The following is a 7,161-nucleotide window of genomic DNA, read 5'->3' as shown; positions in this document are numbered from 1 at the left end:
TACCAAACATGAAAAAAGAAATTGATAGTAGTACAATAATACTAGAGGACTTTAACACTTCATTTGCATCAATGAACATATCATCCAGACAGAAAATCAATAAGTAAACAGTGGCTTTGAATGACACACTGGTCCAGAAGGACCTAACATATATATTCAGAGCACTTCATCACAAAACTGGAATAACATTATTTTCAAGTGCATATGGAACATTACCAAAAATAGATCATATATTAGGCCATAAAATAAGTTTCAATTCAAAAAGATTGAAATCATATCATGCATATTTTCTGACTACAATGGTACAAAACTAGAAATCGATCATAGGAAAAAATCTGAAAAGAACACAAATACATGCAGTCTAAATAACATGTTACTAAATGATGAATGGGTCAACTAAGAAATCAAATAAGAAATTACAAAAATATATGGAGATAAGTAAAAATGAAAACATAATGGTCCAAAATCTTTGGAATATAACAAAAGCTGTTCTAAGAAAGATTATAGTAATACAGTCCTACCTCAAGAAGAAGGAAAAATCTCACATAAACTAACCTAACCTTCCACCTAAAGGAACTGGAAAATGAAGAATAAATAAAGCCCAAAGCCAGTAGAAGGAAAGAAATATTATAGCAGAAATAAAGGAAATATATACTAAAAAACAATTTTCCTCCTTAAATAGTTGTTTATTGGCAGTGGGCTGGAAAGAGCAACAGAGTTAGCATATACAGACAACACCACACACCAATGTCACATAGGAGGCAAAAGTGATGGGAAACAGCAACCTGGAGCCCCAGGTGAGGCCCACTCTTCAAGAGTGAGTATTGGAGGGGGTGAGGGATGGAATGTTGAGGGGGCAGCCTTAGAATACCTCCACGTAGTAGGCATGGTTAGAGATGAAGAGGGACTCTCTGGCTGCAGCCCCGGCCTGACCACTTGGGGTATACTTTCCTTGACAGGTGAGATTGTTGGCCAGAGCTCGCTTGATATACTCCTCCTCCACAGCCTTCAGGTTCTCCTTCTCTCCACCCCAGGCCTTCAGAGAAGAAGCCTGCAGGGTTCGGTTATAGAAGGTCAGGGCCCATGGCTTCAGCAGGGGGCTCTTGTTGATGGCACTGAGATTGGTGGATGCCTCCTCCTCACTCTGGCCTCCCGATAGGAAGGTGATCCCAGTAACAGTGGGGGGCACTGTGTGGTGCAGTGCTGTGACAGTTGCCATGGCAATCTCCTCATGAGAATATTTATGGATGCAGGCGTGGCCTGGGGTTTCCATATTGGGCTTCAGCAAAGTGCCTTCCAGGTTAGATGTGGTGGTCACTCAGAACCATGTAGACAGCAGACAGCGCCTTTTCAGTTACATACTGACAGCACTTCAAGTCATGGTCCCCCATCAGGGAGGAGCTCAGGCTCCACAATGGGCATGAGGCCATTCTGCTGGCAGGTGCTAGCATAATGGGCCAGAACGTTGGCATTTTCCATGATGGCAAGGGCTGAGGTGTATGTTCCCCAATCTTCACCACACAGTGCCATTTGGCAAAGTCAGCCCCATCCTTCTTGTACTGGGCGCAGCGTTCAGACAGCCCATCCAGTCCTTGGGTGGTAGTCTCGCCATTTATTCCTGCCAGGTGTATCACATCTTTGTCCACCTTGATGCCTGCAACACCGCCCTTGGTTTTGATAATTCGGGGGAAGGGATGCCTGTTGTCAGTCTTCTGGTACAATATCTTGTGGAATAGGATGACACCCCAATGCAGAGGTTCATGTGGTCGTAGGCAGTCAGCAGCAGCTGACTGTAGAAGCGCAGGTTCTCCTCCGTATTCTCAGTGCCGATCAATGAAACCAAGTGCTGGTTCTTTGAAACGATCAACAGAATTGATAAACTTTTAATTCAAGTTATTGGAGGGGGGGGAGAGAGAAAAAAACTCATAAAATCAGAAATGAAAGGGACAAAATAACATAAACCACAGAAATAAAAAGAATTATAAGAGAATATTATGAAAAACTATATGACAACAAATTACACAACCTAGAAGAAATGGATAAATTCCTAGAACCATAAACTTTTAATATTTTTTTAAACTTTTAATATTGAATTGCAAAGAAATAGAAAATTCGACCAGAGCCAATTACTAGCAATGAATTTAAATCAGTAATAATAATAATAATAATAATAATAATAATAATAAAACTTCCAACAAACATTTTCCAGGACCAAATGGCTTCACAGATGAATCCTCCCAAACATTTAAAGGACAGTTAATATCTATTCTTCTTAAGCTATTCTAAAACACAAAAGAGGAAGGAAAGCTTCCAAATTCACTCTAGGAGACCAACATTACCGTGATACCAAAATCATATGAAGACATTCCAAAAGAGAAAACTAGGCCAATGTCTCTGATGAACATAGATGCAAAAATCCTTAAGAAAATATTGGCATATCAAATCCAGCAATACATTTTAAAAAATCATTCACTACTATGAAGCAAGATTTATTGCCGACTTTTAAGAGTCGTTCAATATTTGCAAAGCAATCAACAATACATCACATTAACAAGAGAAAGTACAAAAACCATATATGATCATCTTAATAGATGCATAAAAAGGATTTCACAGAGCACAATACTCATCCATGATAAAAAAAAAAACTCTCAACAAAGTAGGTTTAGGGGAACATAGCTCAATACCTTAAATGAAAAACCCACAGCTAATGTCATACTCAATGATGAAAAACTGAGAGCTTTCCCTCTGAGATCAAGAAGAAAGCAAGGATGCCCACTCTTACCATTTTTTATAGATATAATAGTGGAACTCCTAGCCACAGCAATCAGATAAGAGAGAGAAATAAAAAGCACCTAAGTTGGTAAGGAAGAAGTAAAACTTTCACTATTTGCAGATGATTTGATATTATATATGGAAAACCCTAAAGACCACCAAATTAATATACAGAAATCTGTTGAATTTCTATACACTAATAAAGTAGCAGAGAATTTAAGAAAATAGTGTCATTTATAATTGTAACAAAAAAAATACCTAGGAATAAACTTAACCGAGGCAGTGTAAGACCCATACTCAGAGAACTATAAAACATTGATGAAATAAATTGAAGATGACACAAATAAATGGAAAGATATTGCATGCTAATGAATTCAAAGAACTAATATTGTTAAAATGTCCATACTACCCAAAGCAATCTACAAATTGAATACAATCTCTATCATGAGAGATTGTAATTAACAGTGTTTTTCATAGAATTAGAACAAATAATACTTAAATTTGTATAGAACCACAAAAGACCCCAAATACTCAAAGCAGTCTTGAGAAAAAAGAACAAAGCTATAGGTATCACAATCCTAGATTTCAAGATGTACTACAAAGCTGTTTTAATCAAAAGAGTATGACACTGGCACAAAAATATACATGTAGATCAATGGAAAAGAATAGAATCTAGAAATAAACCCACATTTATATTTTAAATAATCTACAACAAAGGAGGCAAGAATATACAATGGAAAAAACTCTCCAGTAAATGGTGCTGGGGAAACTGGATAGCTACATGCAGAAGAATAAAAGTGGACCACTTTTTTACAGCATACATAAAAATAAACTCAAAATGGATTAAAGGCCTAAATGTGAGATCTGAAACTATAAAATTCCTAAAAGAAAACATAGGCTGTAATTTCTTTTATATCAGCTATAGAAACATTTTTCTAAATATATTTTATCTGGAAAGGGAAACAAAAGAAAAACTATTGGGACTATAACAAAATAAAACTTTTTGAACAGAAAAAGAAAACATCAACAAAAAAAATGGCAATCTACTGAATGGGAGAAGATATTTGCAAATGAGATATTCAATTGGGGGTTAAAATCTAGAATATATCAAGAACTTTTACAACAGAGCACAAAAAAATGTATACAATCTTGTTAAAAATGGGCATAGAATGGCAACAGAGGTTTTCTCAAAGAAGACATCCAGTTGGCCAAGAGACACCTGAAAAGATGCGCAACATCACTAATCATCATGAAAATACAAACTAAAACCACACTGTGATATCACTTTACTCCTGTCAGAATGGCTAGTATCAAAAAGACAAGAAATACTAAGTGTTGGGAAGGATGTGGAGAAAAAGGAACACTCATGCGCTCTTGGTGCAATGTGAATTGTTGCAAGTACTAAAGAAAACAGAATGGAGTTTCCTCCAAAAATTAAAAATAGAATGACCATATGATCTAGTAATTCCAGTACTGGGTATCTACCTAAAGAAAATGAAAACTCCAATTTGAAAGAATATATGCACCCCTATGTTTGTTGTAGCACTATTTGTAAAAGCCAAGATATGGAAGTAACCAAAGTGTCCATTGATAGATGAATGGATAAAGAAGATGTGGTGTGTGTGTGTGTGTGTGTGTGTGTGTGTGTGTGTGTATGTGCATGTGTATGTATATGTGTAGTGCGATATTGCTTAGACTTAAAGAATGAAATCTTGCCATTTGCAGCAATGTGGTTGGAGCTAGAGGATATAATGCTAAGTGAAAAAGTCACTCAAAGAGAAATAACATGATTTCACTCATATTTGGAATTTAAGAACAATACAAACAAAGAAACCAAGAGAAAAAAAAGACAAACCAAAAAACCCTACTGTTAAATGTGGAGAACAAACTGGTGCTCCAGAATGGAGATCAGTGGGGGATGAGTGAAATAGGTAAAGGGTATTAAGAATACAGTTATTTTGATGACCATTGAGAAATATGTAGAATTGTTGAATCATTATATTGTATACCTGAAACTACTATAACACTGTATGTTAAAAAAAAACACTGTATGTTAATTACACTTGAGTAAAGAAAAAAATTCTGGGAATAATGATGCGGAACAACAGTAGAGGTAAAAATATAAAAAAGGTTTTCAATTTTGATGTGAGAGACCTGCAAGACTTGCCAGTTATCTGTGCCTTGTTTCTAATAATAATATTATAAAACACTGGCACATATTAGACAGTGTTTGACTTCAAAAAAAATTTGTGGCCATTTGTATTAAAAGTTAAAATAATTCAGTAAGTTTTTGTTCTTTGTTTGTTTAGAAATGAGAATGTGTCTTCTTTGAGCCAGCCACCTAATATATACCAATAGCATGAATTTTCCAGAAAGAAATATATGTATCATCAGAAGTTGCCTATAGACTGAAGAAATAGCATGTCTCAGACATCACTTGCTACTACTGGATTTGATGTGCTTAAATTCAATGATTCTGAATCATAGAGGATTCAGAATGACTGCAAAGTGTACATGAATGCATATATGCCCAGATCATGTTATATATTAAAGGAAGAACATAACTCAAATACTAACATGCAATTATTTTTGAAATATATGTAGGTGTCCTGGTTGAGGTTTGTTATTTTCTGCACATGAATGTCATATTGTTCCAACACCATTTGTTAAGATTATCACTTCTTCATTTAATCGCTTTTGCACATTTGTCCAAAAACAATTTACTGTATTTGTGTGGTACTATTTCTGGATTCTGTTCTACTCCTTTGATCAATATATTATTCCTTGCCATTACCATACTGCCTTGATTATTATAGTGTATTTTTTTATCTTAAAATCAGATGGATTCCTCCAAATTTATACTTCGTTTTAAATTTATTATAATTATTTTTTGCTATTCCTGTTCCTTTGTCTTCCCAAATAAATTTTAGAGTCATCAAATATATATATCCAAAAATCTTGCTTGGGTTTTTATTAAAATTGCACCAAATATTTAGATCAATTTGTAAAAATTTGGCATCTTGACTACATAGAACATATTTTCTTTTATCTTTATTATGTATTTTTTTATTGGTATACTGGACATTGTGAATGTTGTTGTTTGTCTGAATGTAGTCATCTTGTGTGAAAGGTGTTGAATTTTGTTTTGGCAAAAATAAGTAACTTGCAGATCAATTTGATCCCCTCAAGGCCTGTTTTTAATATTTTCTAAGGGAGTTCTGGGTTAGTCTTTCCTCCCAGAGATAGTTCATCTGCGCTAAGAAGTGATTCTTTTGGGGTCTCCATTACATATCCCTGAGATCACCAAATACTCTGCTCTGGCCAGAGAGCAATTTTCCTTACTTTGTGAACTTTACAACTTCCCATTACAACTTATGGGAATTAGTTAGCTTGTGACTATCTGGTCTCTCTTTGCTCAGTTTTATAGGATTTTGCATTATGCATTCACAAGGGATGGCTATATAAATATCTGGAGCTTTTCTTCTTGCATAGCTCTTGTTTATCCAGAATTCTGCCCTATAGATTCTAGCCTTCTCAGTATCCCTGTATTCTTATCTCCATCTCTTAAACTCAGCAAAGCCACCGAGCTTTGTTTAGATTCCTGATTTCTATACCCTGACTGTAGAAATTGCCCCCAAATTGAAAGCTAGACCTATTGTAGGCTTCACTTTCTTTGCTTCCCTTCTCTCAGGGATCCGAGGGCTATTCTGTCCATTATCCAATGTGTGAAAACAGCTGTTTCATATACTTTGTTCAGCTTTCTGGTTGCTTATGTTGAGAAGTGTGGTGTTGAGAAGAAGGTTATTTAACTGTGATCCTTGTTGCTACAGTGTAGCCGGAGTATAAGTCAGTTAATAGTTTGCTGTTTATTATTGTCTTTGTATCTGAATTGATTGGTACCATTATCAAAAGTACTCTTTCTGAGGCTTCTTTACAATTAACTGCAGAGATACTATTATTACAGTATTGATTTAAACAATGAAGATACAATTTCTAAATTATAACTACAGGCCACTCAGTCCTTTGGACTAATCTAGCACACTTGTCCATTCTTCTACCTTATATGTAGCTGTGTTTATGTACAGTGACAAGTCTTCCCAAAACTTGAAGATCTTCATCCTTTTCTCTAAATTCTCCCACTCCACCAAGAAGCCTTCCATAACTAGGTGTCAAACTGGAGTACTTTTACTGGCCAGAAAGGTAATTCATAAGTGGAGCTATCCAAACTTAATTTATGAGTTATCATTGATATAGACTATGAAGATCACTCTATCATTATAGAGAATTTTGACAAACAGAAACTAAAGACAATTCAACTTTATTAAAAACAAACTGGCATGGACACTTTAAATATGTGTCTTTAAAGATAATCATATATCCACTTCAAAC

At 35.2% G+C, this 7,161-nt stretch overlaps 1 pseudogene; it reads right to left on the bottom strand.

Moving 5' to 3' along the window:
- Positions 1-862: 862 nt before the first annotated feature.
- On the bottom strand, positions 863-6,932 carry LOC112649074 (fructose-bisphosphate aldolase A-like; annotated as a pseudogene).
- Positions 6,933-7,161: the final 229 nt, after the last annotated feature.

The sequence above is a fragment of the Canis lupus genome, chromosome X (genome assembly GCF_003254725.2).
Source record: "Canis lupus dingo isolate Sandy chromosome X, ASM325472v2, whole genome shotgun sequence".
Classification (NCBI taxonomy): Eukaryota; Metazoa; Chordata; class Mammalia; order Carnivora; family Canidae; genus Canis; species Canis lupus.
The sequence above is the reverse complement of the archived record's forward strand: the minus strand, read 5'-3'. Positions and strand labels throughout refer to the sequence as shown.